The sequence below is a fragment of the Chinchilla lanigera genome, unplaced genomic scaffold (genome assembly GCF_000276665.1).
Source record: "Chinchilla lanigera isolate Chin_1 unplaced genomic scaffold, ChiLan1.0 scaffold00056, whole genome shotgun sequence".
NCBI lineage: Eukaryota > Metazoa > Chordata > Mammalia > Rodentia > Chinchillidae > Chinchilla > Chinchilla lanigera.
Window position 1 is genome coordinate 2,838,691 of NW_004955457.1, and position 16,937 is coordinate 2,855,627.

The 16,937-nt window shown below is 38.1% G+C and overlaps 1 long non-coding RNA gene across 11 annotated transcripts in view; it reads right to left on the minus strand.

Moving 5' to 3' along the window:
- Positions 1–460: 460 nt before the first annotated feature.
- LOC102025545 overlaps positions 461–16,937 on the minus strand; it is a 22,372-nt gene continuing 5,895 nt past the window's right edge. For 2 of the 11 annotated variants that reach the window (XR_001236418.1, XR_001236416.1), the window contains 5 exons: positions 13,273–13,335; positions 12,091–12,140; positions 7,890–9,725; positions 6,273–6,445; positions 4,342–4,945 (listed from right to left, as the gene is read on the minus strand). This is a non-coding gene — a long non-coding RNA (uncharacterized LOC102025545). Of the gene's footprint in view, positions 2,100–4,341; positions 4,946–6,272; positions 6,446–7,889; positions 9,726–12,090; positions 12,141–13,272; positions 13,453–16,937 lie in introns of those variants that run through there. The other 9 variants (XR_001236424.1, XR_001236419.1, XR_001236422.1 and 6 more) reach the window with 9 other exon arrangements.

Genomic DNA, 16,937 nt, shown 5'->3' on the forward strand with positions numbered 1-16,937 from the left:
TCAAATGACTCAACAAAAGCTCGCCCATCATAATTACTAAAAATTAGTCACTCTGTGAGATCTTTGTGCTGATCCTAAGAGAGATGAAATAATGAAGGGAAATCCTTTTGCAAGCACTGCAGTGTGACCTCAGAGAAGCATGTCTTTCCAGGCATGAAATTCACTATCAGTTTATCCAAAACTTGAGCAAAATTGTCTTAGAATTTAAGTATCATTGAAAAGTACATTTATGAAGTAACTTCCTTGCTAGATTGTGTGGATGTGATTTTTGCTCTGTATTTGGCATTCTATATAGTTTGTTAGGACTAAGGATTGTGTAAATCTTCATGTCCCAGTCTAGATAATGGGAACAGTATTAGTGCCCTTCCTCTTAGGGATACATCAAGTATTCACTTTGTAAAGTACGTATTTTAATATGGACATATACCACAAGCTTAATAAATAGTAGTGTAATTATTATTGAGTTAGTTTGCAATAATCAGAAGGTTCCACTTATCTCCCTAGAATATTTGGGAACGCCCTATAATTTTATGATACCCATAAATTTTATCTGTTTCCCAATTTATGTCACAACTCTTATTCCCTAAGACTGTCAAGTATATTTTCCAAGTTATCTTCAGAGTGCAATCAGCCAGATCCTTCTTTTCCTCTCAGGCTTTTCACAAGGCAATGAACTGGCACATTCCCATCATGGTCAGACCACAGGGTGCCAGGAAGATAGACCAATTCCCTTGACATTTCTCCCTGTTCCTTGGGGGCATTTGCTGTCCTTTTCTGCCTCATCACCTTTAGAAAAATCTTCTTTTGTTCTCATGATTGCCAATGAATAGTCCTCTCACAGTTTGCCCGAAGATGTACTGGCATGCCCAGTGATTCCGCAGAAAGGACTGGGAGTCTTTTGAAAATGAAATTCTTACTTTTCTGGAGAGAGTAATGATAGGAAAGATGGGCAGTTTGGGAAATAATAAATAAATTCCAGAGAATGATGAATTCTTAGCAAATGATATATCTCCTAAAACAAAACACAAAGATACCCCACAGTCCTTTTTATGCCACATTATATGAAATGTGTCATTTTTAATGGCATTTACTTCTTTAAGGTCTTAGAAATATACTTCATTTTTTAGGGGATCACTCACATCTGAAAGGAAGTGTTCTTAAGTTGACCTTTTACTTAGATATATCAGTTGTCAGGTCTTGACTACCACTGTATACTGAATAGAATCTAAAGTGTTAGGGGGAAAAGGTTTGATTGACCAATTGATTTTTTTAAAGGCATAAGGGAGGGTTGTTATAAGAAAGAACAAAAGAAAGAAAGAAAGAAAAAAATTCTATATTGTGAATATTTTTAAACTACTATTTGTTGAGCTCCTACTTAATGTCTTTGAACATTCTCATTTAGCCCTTTAAAAATTCTATGATTTAGTTAGTATTTTCATCTCCTATTTTACAAACAAGAAAACTAAGATTTAGAAAATGTAGGCCATTTATCCAGTATCACAGACTAGCTAGTAGGACAAGTATTAAATTCAACTTTTATTAAATCTAAATTCAATATACTTCATTCCTATTTTGTTCCATAGCACATTTTCTAAATGAAAACTAATTTCTCTCTTAACATCGTCATACAGATGACCCTACCAAATTGGTTTGTGAAGTTTAGTTTTGTTTTATTTTTCCCTCATCAATAGTCACAGCTCAGCAATCTCATAAATGGGTGAGTGAGCTTCGGACTACTCTTCCTTATCTGGAGGGAGTGGACAAGCCTCCAGGGACAAGCAGAGTTCAGATACAACAATCTCAGCTTCTCGAGGTCTCAAGCAAACCTCCCTTCCCAGGGTTGTGGCCTCTTGGCATCTTTCCAGACCCAGCCTGCCTGCAGGACTTGCTGGATCCATCCTGCCATTTCTCAGTGGAGAACTCTTTATTTTAGACTCTACTCTTGTATTCTGTTCAGTGGACTTGAAAATTGGAGATTTCCTTGTTCTCTGGTCCTTCCTGTGCCTGGGAAACAGACTTGGAATTCTTCTTTTCTTCTCCATCAGGAAAAGGACAACTTCATTCGTTACCACTCCTTCTCTCAACTCTTGGAACCTAGCCTGGGCCAACAGTTAGGCTCTTGAGAAAGGAAGTTGAGCTTCCTTTTACTTATTTTTCCCCTCAATTAATCGAAGAAATCAAAAGAGAAAAGCTTCTTGACATACAGTACCAAATAATAAAAGTTCCTTAAAGCAAAAGCCTTAATACCCATTACCATCATTTGAGAAATTTGACATAAGCTAATTTATGAGGTAATTGAAAGTAAACAAATGCTTTCTTTCCTCCTCCTCTTCCTTCCTATAGCTTAAACCTAAATAATTGTTTCTTGAGTAAAATAAATCCTCATTGTTCACAGATTTAAATATTTATGTATACCTAAATTCCTATGATCATCATGTATATAGTCTTATATTTGTGGAGGCAGAAACCATGCATATAGCAAACATTGCAAAATATTCATCAAAATGCCTCTTTTTCTTCCTGAGCAGTTGCTATACTACATTTCCACGCTTCCCTTGCAGTTCAGGGGGACCACAGATTTTGCTGTAAGGTACTCTTGCATCCTCTTCTACCTCTGGCTTCCTGAGATGGAGGGGGAGACAGCCACCTTGAAAGGCCAGAACAGACTGCCATCCTGTCCCACTGAACGGCTATGCAGAGCTGAGCTGCCACTGACCTGGAACCCTTACCCTAGTCTTTACCCAGAAGAGAACACGTTTTGTTCCCTAACACACTGGATTTGCTGGTCTAGATGTTACTGCATCATCACGTAACTGCAAGGCTGTACATGTGGTGTGTAGTCTAGTTGCTTAGTTACTTAGTGCATTTGGCAAACCCCAGTGCCTGAAATTTGTTGCATTCTGCTCCTCCTACTCATCTTGATGTAAGCAACAGCATGACAAATAGTGACCCTTTTGAATATTGTGGACATCACAACAGTAAAGTAACTGCTAAATCTTGTTAGCTAAAGTAAAATGAAATTGAGTGTGCCATGCTTCTTAGCTAAAAGGTGGATATTTTCTCTACTTTAACAGTAAAATCCCAAATTTCTATCAGTGGCGTGAATAATTCCTCCATATGCTCTATATAAATACAGAACGAATAAAAGATTTAACTCCTGAACTCTTCTAGCAAATGCTTCACATGGGATTTTTAAAATAGGTTTATGATTATGTTCTTGGATCTATAGTATTATTAATGATAGCAAGGGATTGTTTACATGTCTCAATTTATATTTCACCTTTATTTTGCCTTTTTCTCCTTTAGCCTAGAAAAGGTAGGCATGCCTCCATTGTATTGCAAGTTATTAGGGTCTGCTGGGGTCTCAGTACAAGTGCTATCTTTCTTATCAAACTGAGTCATCGAAAATCAGATAGTAAAATAGACTGGGAATAAAGTACCATTTTTTTTTACTCATTTATAAAATTGACTTTGGAAGATGGACTTACTAACACTGCATCTCAGATGTGTAATTACCTATTCTATTCTCAAACTGGACAACTTAGTCCTCTAGTACAATGTATGCCTAACTCCTAGGAGAAGGGGAAGATAAAGGAGCTTAATACAATTAATAATACCCTCCTCCCTGGAGGGCAGAAATGTCAGCACTACTATCCTAGTGTTAATCCCTCTACATGTTAGGAAATATAAGGCATAGGGATAGCTCCATGGCAATGTGGACCGGGATTAATAGTGATCTGTGGGCGGGAACTCTGCCTTTACAAGCTGAGGATAAGACAACTTACAAAGTAGATGGTAAAGTCATAGCTGTTGTCAATTCAAATATGAATTTAGGACTTTGGATAGCATCCAAGATGCTGTCCAAAAATTGTAAATGAGTCTGCTGAAGTTTAGTTAAGCGCTGGGTACCTCCCAAGTTCACAGGTGAACCTTCTTTTACGTATTCCATCCCCCTTCTTTTACTTTGCAAAAGAAGCCTTTTCTGTATACAGTCTTGTACTCAAAACTATCATAGTAAATATATTTGTTAGTATGTGCCTAGAAATGTGAGCCTTCACTCCTTAATGCGTAAGTACTAATAGATTGCCTATTTTTCTTTCCCAGAAGATCCTTATTTGAAAATTGAAAAAGCACTATATGTAGTGTTAAAAGCCTGTAATCTCACTAAGAATCCTCAGTCCTCCAACTGGTATCTATTTGTCTTGTTGGATTTATTTACTCTGTCTCTCCTAAAGTTATTTTAGCAACCATATGTTATTTGTCATAGAGGTTGCTTTTGTTTCACATTAGGCTCAGAAAGGATTGCATAATAACATAACAAATACCTTGAACTCACATAGCTACTTTCATCGCCAAGCCTTTATAAATGCTAACTCATTATACATAACCCCAGCATTCCAATGACTTTGGTATCAATGGGTATTATTTCAATTTCTCAGAGGGAAATGGAAAGCATTCAAAATGTCCCAGCATATCTGTATCTAGAAGTCAGAGCTGCTAACATTCACACAATACTTCCCGGTTATTCTGGGTGGGATTGTTTGATGTAGCCTTGGGCTACTTGAGGGAAGCACTGGCTGGATTCCTGCGGTGTGCGTAATCATTAAAGTATGACACAGACAAAACTGAAATGCCCACTGTGTGCAGGGAACAGTGCACTACTACTCTTAATCTTTGGGGATTTCTAAAATCTTGAGGTGCTGGTGGGAAGTAGATTGTGAACTTCACTTCTTTTTTCTATCCTTGCATTCACTCAGATAAAGAAGCATTGTAAACCTCAGAAAATGGTTGTCAGTTTCAAATTAGCTGATGCTGCCGGTGTCCAAACCAAGAAGTGCTGATTATTTCCAAGCACTTATGGAGGTGTCTCTGGCCATTTTCAGTTCTCCATGAAATGCTTTCTGTATTCTCACGTGACTTGGTAAAACTGGGGCCTTTTTTTAACCTGTTGATACCAAAAGTAAGAGAATTCTTATTCCTTTCAAGAGCAGCTGATATAAAATAAAGAAATCACAAGCCTGCAATATTAAGCAGCAAAACAATATTGATTTGATGACACACAACATTTGATGAACTACAAAAACAATCTTAACGTGCTAAACCCTTAAACAGTGTTAAAAGTTATATTTTTAACAGCACATGTCTAACACGTTGGAGCTTTTGAACAACAAAAAAAATCTTTCCTGACCTCACATTTTAAAAAACCCTTCTTTTTATAGCAATATGTAGGAATCTTGAAAATCATTCAAAATAATGCATAGATTTGCAAAATTTTACATAGGATAGGTAAGAACCCATCAATGATCTGGTAATGTATAATTTTATGATTGTATTTTCCTTTTGTTTTTAAAGGTGTCATACTTTACAAACACAACTTTTCATGATTTTTCAAAGGCAAGTAATTTTTTTTGGAAGAAAGGAAAAGTTTGCATTTTTAACTTACAATTTGTTACTGATTGTACCAGTCCAAGGAACATGTTTAACACCTGAACCCCATAATGGCCTATAATGTCAGGAACTCATAGTCTACAACTCAGGAAATGACAGTGCTTCATCTTTGGTGTGGAGTATGTATTCTTAGGCAGTCTGCATTAAATCAATAGTATTTTCAAAGACACTTCTGTGTGGCCAGTGCTATCCTAGAAGACATGGAATCTTTGAGGAGTAATGCTCTCACTCGAGGGACCCAAAAACACAATTGGAAAATGAGGACATTAGTTAATAGTAAAAGGGTAGAGAAAATAGGCTTCATAGTGTTTAGGTGCCAAAGGACTTCGCTGGAGGTGAAGCAAGACCTTTCTCATCGGAGGAGGGGCTTATCTGGGAAGGCTTTAACAGGAAGTGGATCCGGAAGGCAGGGAAGGGGATTATCTGGGAGCCGGTCTAGACACAGGCACCCGTGTGGAGCCTAGGGAAGGCTGACATCTGTAATGGTGATTAAATGGTAATGAAAACACTCACAAACACAGATTTCAAAAAATCAGTAGTTGGTGAGAATTCTTGTCCCTTGCACAAATTGAAACTTGCATTTGGTTTAGAAGATTTTTTCCTCATTATGTTTTTTAATTATATCATTAATTTAATGGGCACGGTAGCATATTTCACTATACAGAAAAGGAAGAAAAAAACAAACACCCAGAGCTAATTCAAAATTTCCTGTTTCTTTTTGATATTTTCCCTATGCGTGAGCATATAGCCATACATTTATGTGGTTACAATCACACCATATATACAGCATACCTTTTTTAAATAATTAAATTTATAAAAATCACCTTTCTGTTATGACTGTTTCTTCCACATTGACCCATAGGGAGAGAACATCTTACTCCTTTTGCCAGTCTGTCAAATTTCCCTCAACAAGGTATTCTGCCTCATCCAGTTTCACCTTTGGAATAGAGACTAGAGGAGTGGGAGGCAGGAAAGAAGTTCACAGGTGACTGGACACCTGGAGAAATAGACAACGGAGACTATGCTTACATTCATCTGTTTGTCCACTCTGAGTCCTTTAGTGGTTGTACAGTATGTGTGAGGCATGGTAGGAGACATAATTCAGCTCTCAATGAACTCTCAGTGTAAGGGGGATTCAGACAACTGATGAGGAAATTCCAGAATAGTTTAGTAAGTGCTAAGAGAGAGGAAATATAGGAAAGTGTGGTAACCCATACTCTAGGCTGGTTCAAAAAGTCTTTTGAAATCTTTAGAAGGCACCCAGTGACTAAATGAAGCCGAGAGGTGACTAAGTCAGCTATAGGCCAAGGAAGGAAAGCAAAAATTCCAGCGAGAAAGAATAGCATGAATAAAGTGTGTCAGCATGATACAACTACCTCCACAACAAAGCCTTCAGTATGTTTGGAGCATGAAGTGCAGGAGGTGGGGTGGGGACAGCTAATGTACTGCCAAGGTCAGAATCACAGCAGACAGAACCTTATAAGCTCTATATATGCAAGACTGGGGTTGGACTAGCAAGGGGATTCATTAAAACTTAAAGTGGAAAGTGACATGATCAGATTATAATTTTACTTAATTATTCTATCAAACATACTTTCTTAATTCTACCTGAAATTAACTGGTTTATTTATCAAATGCCATTAAGACGCCAAATACTTCATTCCCATTAAACCACTGACTCTGCACAATAACCTTTAAAGTACATACCATTATTCTAATTACATAGATGGAAAACTGAACTCAGAGAGTTTAAATAATTTGCCCAAATCACTTAGCAATAAATGGAATGAGAGCTCAACGGAAGATCTATTTTACTACAAAGCTTGTGTTTTCTCCAGTGGACCAGGCTGCCTTCCAATTATGCTCACAACTAACTGTTGGATAGATAAGAATGCCAAAATTTATGTGAAACCTAACTAGCTTCAAAAAAGGGGGAAAGGTAAGGTAAGGCAGTGAATTTGGTGCGGGCTAAAGAGTTGAGTGAATCAATTCCTTTTAGCCACATATTCTTCTCTACTTGGGTCTGCTTAAATGCGTTTATGCTCAAGAACTTGTCAACAAACTGATATAATCCTTTCAGAACATGCAAGTTTTCTTTTTACAAAGGGGAGTTTGATTACATTGGCAGTAGCCCCTATTTTTAACATTGTTTGAGTTTCTGGGCTCATCTTAAATAGGGAAAATGAAAGAGTTCCACTGTGTATAAAAGATGGTTGTGACTTTTTACAGTCATCTGTGACTTACATGAGGACTTCTAAAGGATTAAGTAAGCCTTAGTAATGCAGCAAAAGCACATAGGCAGTGTCAGAGAACTTCAGAAGTTTAGGCGTCTAAAACTGGCTGCGGCGGGGCATGTTTCAGTATGGGAGTAAGTTGCTGAGGAAGTGTGTGATAAAAATGTATTTGCTCCTGGAGAAGCATATCTCGTCATTTCAGCTCACCTGGTTTGACTGCAGAATATTACTTCACAGTAAGGAAGTGGAGCATTTAACATCTTGTTCACCTTCTAGGTGACCCTTTCATACCACACCTCTGTCGGGAGACAAAAGCAAACATAGTGCTGAGAATTCCCAAGGGTTGAGGGCCAGGTAATCCTTTCAGAACTACTCTAACCTGATACTCCTGACTAAGGTGGGACACTGAGAGTCTGAGAAAATGAAAATCTTTCCTTTCTTTTTTTGTTTCCCCTATTCTTTTGGTTTAAAAGTAACAATCATACAACCCCAAATATTGTACATGCTCTTATCATGCCTCCCTCACCTATTTTCTTTTGTGAATTACTCTATTAAAAGAAAAAAAAAAAGGAACAAGCAAAGATTGTATAATGGATCAGAGTTGTTGATCTGGGAACATTTAAACAACTTGAAAGTGAAGCGTCCAACTGAGAATCATACAGTCCCTCACAATTGTGGTGATTTTTTTTCTAATTGCCCTGCAAAGGGAAGTGGGAGATGAGACAGAATGTGTGATGTCTTAAAATTTATTGTATGAGTGAGGCCTTCAGATAGAGATAACCTATCTGATTCCTTCTGTGTGAAGAAGAGCATGTAGACATTGGCTCATGACTTTTCTTTGCCCTAGGAATAAGAGACAGTCCTGTTCTTAAGGTGGTCTCCAATTCTCAGCACTAAAATAGAAAGACTTTGTGGCTCTGGACTTCAAAGTGCTGTGATAGAGAGCCCAAATTTTTTGTTCCGGTTTCCCCAATATTCTTAGTTGAGTGTTAAGATTTAACATCCATTTTTAAACATTTATTTAGTGATTGGCTTTCTGAAGATCTCTATGGCAGTCAGACATTGCCCTGATCTTTGAGGAGAAAGAAGTCTCTAGTCTTCCTGAAAATCCAATTAAAAATTTCCTGCTCAGCCTGCTCAAGCAGAGCATGTTGGTGTCAAAGTGGCCCTGTGTACCTTGGAGCCCTGGCATACACTAGGGTTTGAAAAATCAGACACTGTAATAGAACCTAAGACTCTAAAATCTGACCGCATGCCTTTTAACTTTGCTTCACTGTTTGCTGACTGTATAACCTTGCGTGAGCTGATTTTCAGTTTCTTCATCTAATGATCCTAAGAATATTTATCTTGTGCAAGTTGTATAGAAGAGTAAATGAATTAATTTTCATAAAGTGCTTTGACTAGTACTGGGCATGAGGGGAGTACTAAAAAAGTATTGGTTCCTTCTGTGTAAGTATGGTCAGATCCAGATGAACACTAAAACACAAACGAATGAATGGCACTGTTTTTGGTCAAAGAGTAAGTCTTGAAATTTTAGATATTCCAGGTGTTCTTCAAGGCGACCTTTTGAAGAGCTCCAGAGGTTGCTTCACATCTTTCTTGCAAATGGGGCATATTTCCTGCATGTGATGGCCTGGTACACTTGGACTTTCTCTCTGTGGTTCCCTAGAATTGTGTTTTCTCTTTTATTGTTTTTTCTTTGAAGTATGTGTGTGGGGGGGATATTTTTCTTGTTTCAAAAAAAGTGTATATTTGTTACTGTTATAGTCTGTAGTGATTTCTTCTGGCCCATGTGAATAGAATACAACTGACCCTAGGACACGTGAAAATGAGAACAAGTGTACTTTTTCTCACAGGTGATTCTCAGATCTAAGACTTCTGTGTGGTTTGATGTGCAGCAAATTAGCATATGAACCCAAGTGGATAGGTCCCTTCAGAATTGGATGGAAAACTTAGCTAAATTGCTGTTGTTGTTGTTGCTGCTGCTGCTAAACCAGTGTGGAACTTGCCAGTCTTCGAAACAAGGCTTTCAGTGTTAGTTTGCTGAAACAAAGATGGAAATAAAAGATGAAAATTGAAACCAATGCATGATTATTGAACGCATGCTATATGCAAGGGGTGTATAGATGTGAGATTACAGGAGATAATTACTCAGAGAGAAACTGAGTGAAGCTAAAGCATAAGCTTCCACACTTTTTACTTTCTTGTCAAAGAGATTTTTAAAGTGTGCTTCACTCAGAAAGTAAAACAATGTTCCATCAGAAAAATATAAACGTACACGCACTGAAACTAGAGCTTACTTCTATGAAAATACCCAAATTCTGTCATGCACTAGAACCATACTTATCCCAGGGAGAGGTGGGGGGAAGCCCACTGTGAAATATTGGGGCTATAGGGACCCTTCTCTTTTCTTCAGGAGTTTAACCTGAAAAAGTTGATAGCCAGAAAGTCTACACAAAGGACTAATTCTGAGTGGAGTTTTCCAAGCTCTTATAGCAGCAACATCAACCATCTCATCTACCTCCCATGGGGAAGACTTCTGCCAAAAGAGTCCTGTTGCTGCTTATCTGAGTTCTACACAGCCCTTCCCTAGCCGCTTGTCATTTGGCCAGGTTAGAACAAAGCCAACCAATCCGTATAGGTGGCAAACCTTTTTCAAAGTGTTCCATATGTATTAACTCAATGAATCCATATAGCAACCTTCCAAGGTGGGTTCTGCCTTTTTCAAGTGAGGAAATAAATGGAGGCATTCAGAGATTAAGGAATTACCTAGTGGTGCACAGCTGGAAGGGCAGTCAGGATTCAAATTCAGGCCATCATCTGCAAGGCTGCTGATTGCCTGGTCCACTTTGCTACACTGCTCCAAGGCAAGTGAAAGGTCTAATGGATCTAACCATGGGACAAGTATTTTTATCCTAGACTTTGCATTTAATGCAATAGATTTTGAAAATTTGAAAAAGATTCACTCTGATTGAGCACCTAGATATGATGAATAATTTTTCAAAAATTATTGACCTGCAAGAGATATTTCCCCTGAGAGAGAAGCAATAACTCGCCCATGACAAAATGAGTCATAGGTAATATTTTTTTTTTTTTTTTGGTACCGGGAATCCAACTCAGGACCTTGCACTTTCTAGGCAGGCACTTGTGCCACTGAGCTATATCCCCGGCCAGTCATGGGTAATATTGTTTGTAAAGTGGCCTCAAATTCTCATTGTTTAGGGATAATTCATTAGTAGCTATTTGGGATAGAAAAGGAGAACCAGAAGGTATGGCCATTGAAGAGTGACTCCACCAATCAGGAGAAGTTGTCTGTGTGTACTGAAGAAATAAGATGTCTTAAAGTTTGATATGAAAACACCACTGAACACACAGAACATTGTGCTGTGTGCCACCCACATATCTGTTTTGAAGGAAAGAGGTATTCAAGGTAGTCTGGAAATGGTTGCTATCATCCCCGGGATCAGCGGAGGCCACACAGGAAGCAGAAGCTCAGAGGTAGAGAAGCTCCCAGGTTGTACTCACATCTTGGTATTAGGAAAGTTGAAAATCACCTAACTTTTAAAGGTATGCTGTCATGAAGATGAAATGTCCTGGCTGGTGCAATCCATCTCCCTCAGAACCCAGTGTCTTCATGAAGATACTTACTCAAATGCAGTCAAAACTCAGCTTAACAACTTTCTTGACTAAAGAATTGAATTTTTGTCTATGTTTAATATTCCATATCCTTTGATTCTTTATCATTGTTGCTTTGTGTATATAAGAAAGAGAGAGAGACAGAGAGAGAGAGAGAGAGAGAGAGAGAGAGAGAGAGAGAGAGAGAGACAGAGAGACTTTCTTTGATAAGACTCCTCAGAACCTCTCTCTCTCTTTTTTTGGAAATGACCTGGGGCTCCTTGCACACAAACACCGAAACCAAATAGTCATATTATCGTCGTATTATCACTGTGTTCCTAACCCTAGAGACACTTAGCATGGGTGTGGGTTTGCATAACAGGGAAACTAGTATTAACCTGGTACAAATACTAATTAAATGTTGAAAAATTCAGGGATCACACTGCAGTGAGGCAAAGGCAGGTATGTGGTGTGTGTGTGTGTGTGTGTGTGTGTGTGTGTGTGTTTCTCTAAATCATCTAAATCTATTTGATAGTGGATACAAAGTTCAGGACAAAAAAATAGGAAGAAAAAAATCAGCTTGCATGATTGGATAGAGAAAGCAGCTCCCTCTTTCGGGGAGGGTGGTGATTCACCATGTGACAATGCATAAGTCACCCGCTCTTTGTATCCCACCCTCCACCTTGTAAGTGGGAGCTGGAACACTTGAGAATGTTACCACTCAAACAAGGGAGATCGTGAAGGCATAGGAGACTCACATACTAAGCACATGCATGTTTACAAGGGAACTTACTTGAGAATGGGCTTTTTCAAGACTTTCTGGAACTCTAGGATACTGTGATGCTATTTGAAAAAGTGAAAACAAAGTTAAGGTCTTACCTGCAAAACCAAAAAGAGAAACTCAACTTCTGTGGAAAGAGGAAGAGTGGAATTGGAGTGGAGAAAAGGAAAAATAAAAGCTAATATTCACCACAGGAGGTATTATAAATGCTACATGCTTTTATTTTTTCAAGGGGAATGCTAAAGCACAGTTCAGCTTTTACTATCTAAATTCACTTCTAATTCACATCTTCAGACTTGTGGGAGAGTACAACATTCAAAGGACATGTGCTCATAGTGAACATGTGAGAAGCACAGACAAAACACCTCAAACTCTTGTCTTTACATCTGTGGCACATGTTCTTCAAACAGAACATATAAGGATGAAGAAAAATTGATCTCTTTTTCTGCCCTTTTGAATAATTTTTTTGTTGTTGTAGGAAATAGAAGTTTCTGACATTGATATACTCTGATTCAATTAAACAAATACTGTTTGCTTGGTTATTATCAAAATGAGGAAGCAGCTTGTCCACAAATTCTCTAAAGGAAGATTCAGAAGAAAAAGGAATTGCAGTTAATCCTTTCCCATGTCACGCCTAAAATAGCTGTCTGCTGATGGGGAAGCTGTTGTATTTAAAATGTAGCCTTTATAATGTGTGGCAGGAATCACAGAAGAAAGAATAGAGTCGGAAGTTCAGTAACACATTCAAAAATGTCAAGTATGAAATAGTACTGTCCACACTGTCCATGCTGAGGGTCTGAGAACTTCTGTTAGCTATTCTCAGAAACACAAATACTTAAAAATATTCCTTGGTTAATTAATTGTGAGGGAGGGTGAGTTAAAGAAAGTTACTGCTTTCTGCAAAACTTTGGAGTAGTTAATTGGCTAATGGAGATTATGAATTTCCAAGAATGGGATATTGGAGGAAAGCAGCAATTCTCAAACCTGTAACTATTTTGTTCACATAAACCAACATATCACAGTTCAAGGGAAGCAGTCTGTAAAATGCTGACATAGAACAAAATTGCACATGAAGCTTTAAGCTTTCCGCTTAAACTACAGAATGTCAGTATCCGCACACCTTGATATGTTTTCCCATACACACCAGCCCTTAGATTTGACTTACTTCTAGTCATGCGTTGATTTTGTACTTACACTGCAATGCCTGTACTTCTTGACATAAGAATGTGAATGCTCGTGGTCCTTCTCTGATGTGCACTAAATGGGTGATGAAACCAAATTATAAAAGGGAGCAAGTGTCATTTTACGGAGGAGGGCAGCCGCTGAGCACTGACGGCGGTGTCACTGAATCACAACACAGTTGGAAAATACCCACTGTAAATGCAAAAACATGGTATAAAAAATTCACATTATCTCTTTTCCTGTCTAAATGTTTATACTTGAAAAAATGCTTTCTTTTCATTATGGAAAATTTTAATTGTCTTCTAGCGCTGTTCTTTCCAGCACTTCTTAATTTGGAGTTCTCCAGGTCTGAATGCCAACACCACTGGCCTTTGGATGCCCGTTCTACATCTATTCTGGTGTAAGGAGCAATTTGGCCGAAGTAGAGTTGTGTAGTTTGATACGGCCTGCTTATTATCTATCTTTGCTGTGATGATCTCTATCCCTTCTTGATTAAGGGATACTGGAATTTAGTATGTGGCAGTAAAATCTCCAGCAGTAGGTGATTTTCAAAGAAAGCCATTTGAAGTAACCTCCAGACTTTAATTTAATGAACTATAATTATTGCCAGTTGTGCAAATACTGGGAAAAACAATAGGTATTGGAAAGTATAGGTGAGTCAAGCAATGGTTATTGCAAGATCCTGCATCAATCATTGTCAGTATTATCTTTTTTTTTTTTTTTTAAGCCAGTGAAACTTCTAAGGAGAGGAAGAGGATAATAAGCAAAGTGCAGAGAGGAAATGTATGTTTTCCTAAAATTACGGTATCCAGAATATGAAGGAATACACAACAGTTGTATCTGGCGGCAGGAAGACTGCAAATGAAATTGGCTCTGTCAGTTTTAGTCGTATATTCCAGGTCAAGATTCAAGAAGGAAGTTTATTCCCTCCGTATGAATCTTCTCCCTTCTGTTGGCTCTTGTCTTCCTTGACAACTGCACACCAAGCGCTCTGGTACAGGCGGGTGACACCGGCTGCATGATGTGGCCTATCAGTCATGTTGAACACACCCAGTGGCAATCACCATTCTGATTCAAGGCAGGATAAAGAGAGTTCAGCGCACAATGTGCTGTTTAGGGAGGTGATCTGGAAGCATGAACCGTATAACTTTCGGCAGAAACTGTTTTCTGAATGTGTCAGTAATATCTCAAGTACATGAAAAACCAGCTTTACTGTCCTTTAAATACAAGATTTTTTTTTTGTATTTCTAAAGCATTTACCATTGTATGGTAGACAAATATTATCCCTGTTTTTCAGCTGTAGAAACTGGAATGCTAAAAGGTTAAGCAACGTTCACAAAGGTACATAGTGAGTCATTTTCTGAATCAGGAAATAAACTGGTGGCTCTGATTCCCTTTTCCCTGATTCTACAAGCCAGCAAGAATCATTTTAACACTGTTTACAAGAAGCGTGTTTCTTGAGTGCCTTGCAATGGGCACTGAACAGATTTTCTGAGACTTACAGATCACAAAATGTGATATATTCTGAGGAGCAGTAAAATTTAGTCAATAACATTATTTTATGCAACCAGTTTTATGGAGTATTGTACAGGAGCCAAAACTTTTCAATCTTAATTTGAACTCTACCTATGATTTAAAAATAGGCACTAATGTCTCTTTGCCTCCAGAAGTATAAGGATAATTATCCCTACTATAAATTTCATAAGAAAGTTGTGTATTACATGATAGGGTTTGAGTTGAATGGATGGATAGGACTACTGAATACATTTTTAAAAAATGATCATATCGCTCGTCTAATAGAATTTCTTTAGGTTTCTTATGAAAAAGTTTTAAAACTACTACCAGATTTTAGTGTGTGTTTTTATACTCGTCAAAGTACTTCAGAAGGATGTTCCATATTTCAGTACTAGACACTTTTAAATATATTGGTATAGCCAGTCCTTATGACAACCAGTTTGGTGCTCATCGTAGTGTGAAGTTCAGGCTTATGTAATAAGCCAGTTCTGTCCCCCAAAGTTTCTTGAGTGTTACTCATTAATTTTGCTGCTCTGTATACTGTGCTTTCCACCCCCACCCTGATTTCTTTCTAAAGCTACAGCAAGAACGTAGTCAGAAATACAAAACTGCAGAACTGTGTTTGTTAGTATAATTGGAACTGTACTTTTTTAAAAGGTTGTTGCTTTTGAAGGTACTTTACTGGATGAGAAAGGGAAAATAACAAGGATACAAATATAGGAAAAAAAAAAAACAGAAACCTAGTTTACACACCGTACATTACTGATTCAAACTACACAGCCCTCGTAAGGTCTGCCTGTCTTCTTCCAAATGCCATTTTGAAGAATCTGTAGTGCAGGCCTCCCCTGCTTACCCTGTTTCCCTAGATTTTTTACATTCCAGTTTCTGGCTTTGTTCTATATGGGGACATCATCACACAAACTGCCACAGGGAATCTCTCTCTAGGACATCCTGACAGTTTGTTTCCCTTAGTAGTTAATGAATTCTCTGAAAAAAGTTCTGCCTGTCTCAGTTGTGTTAGAAACAGGGCACTGTACCCACTTTTGTGTCAGTTAGGAGAACAACAACCCTGGGAGGCCCCGTCATCAGGCTAGCAGTGGTATAAAAGCATGGCGACGCCACAGAAAGATAAATGATAGGAGATGCCAGCGCAGAGGGATTCCCCACTCCTCTGCCCACTCAGCTTCTTTCACGGCTGCATCTTGGGTGTCTAGATTTGGTTTTAGTAAAGACAAAAGTTGTCTTTCTAAGCTGCTATTATATTCATTTTATAGATGAAAAGAAAAAGAGAAGCATTGAGGAAGGTAAACAACTCATTCTAAAGTATAGAAGCACAGGTTGGTAGTTTTTGAATTTGGATCCATTTACCTCTAACAGGTGCATTTTTCTTCTGTGTCACATCACCTAAGGGGCGTGGCCCATGTACAACCCTGCAGAACAGTCCCATGAGGTCAGGGGGGCACAGTTACCGATCAACCTCCCCAGACTCTGAGCAGCTCACTCTGCTCCAATCTTTAAGTGACACCTGCTCAGTTTAAGAAAAAATGAACCAGTCACTAGCTTTTTACAAGCAAGGCATTCAAAGCCATAATAAAGAGAAAACTATACAGCAAACATAATACATACGGTGAAACATAACACCTTATTCAAAAGGAAAACATTACATATTAATATCTTCTACTCTCAACTGCTCCTTTCTGAAGATGATGAGAATGTACTACATAAAGTCAGTTCTCATTATGTGTGGTAGTTATGTCCTACAGAATTGCTGCAAATATGAAACCATTACTCCTGGGGAAATACAGGTTTAGGTTCCTATGTGCCTTGTCACATATCTGCCAACTAAAGAATATATCACCTTGTTTTATCTGTGTTTCTGTGTAAAGACAACTTATTTAATATTGTTCGTTCACTAGCATTCAACTTACAGCCAATGCCATTTTCACTCACATGGAAACAAAATTTACCTAACACACATATTTTCTCTGTAAGGCACATCTCATTATTACACTTAGGAACTCTAGGTAACACATAAGCACTATGCTCAATTCATTTAAAGCACAAGAATGCAAAAAAGTGGCACTAAGTAGACAAAGAAGAAGAAAAGAAGAAGAAGAAGAAGAAGAAGAAGAAGAAGAAGAAGAAGAAGAAGAAGAAGAAGA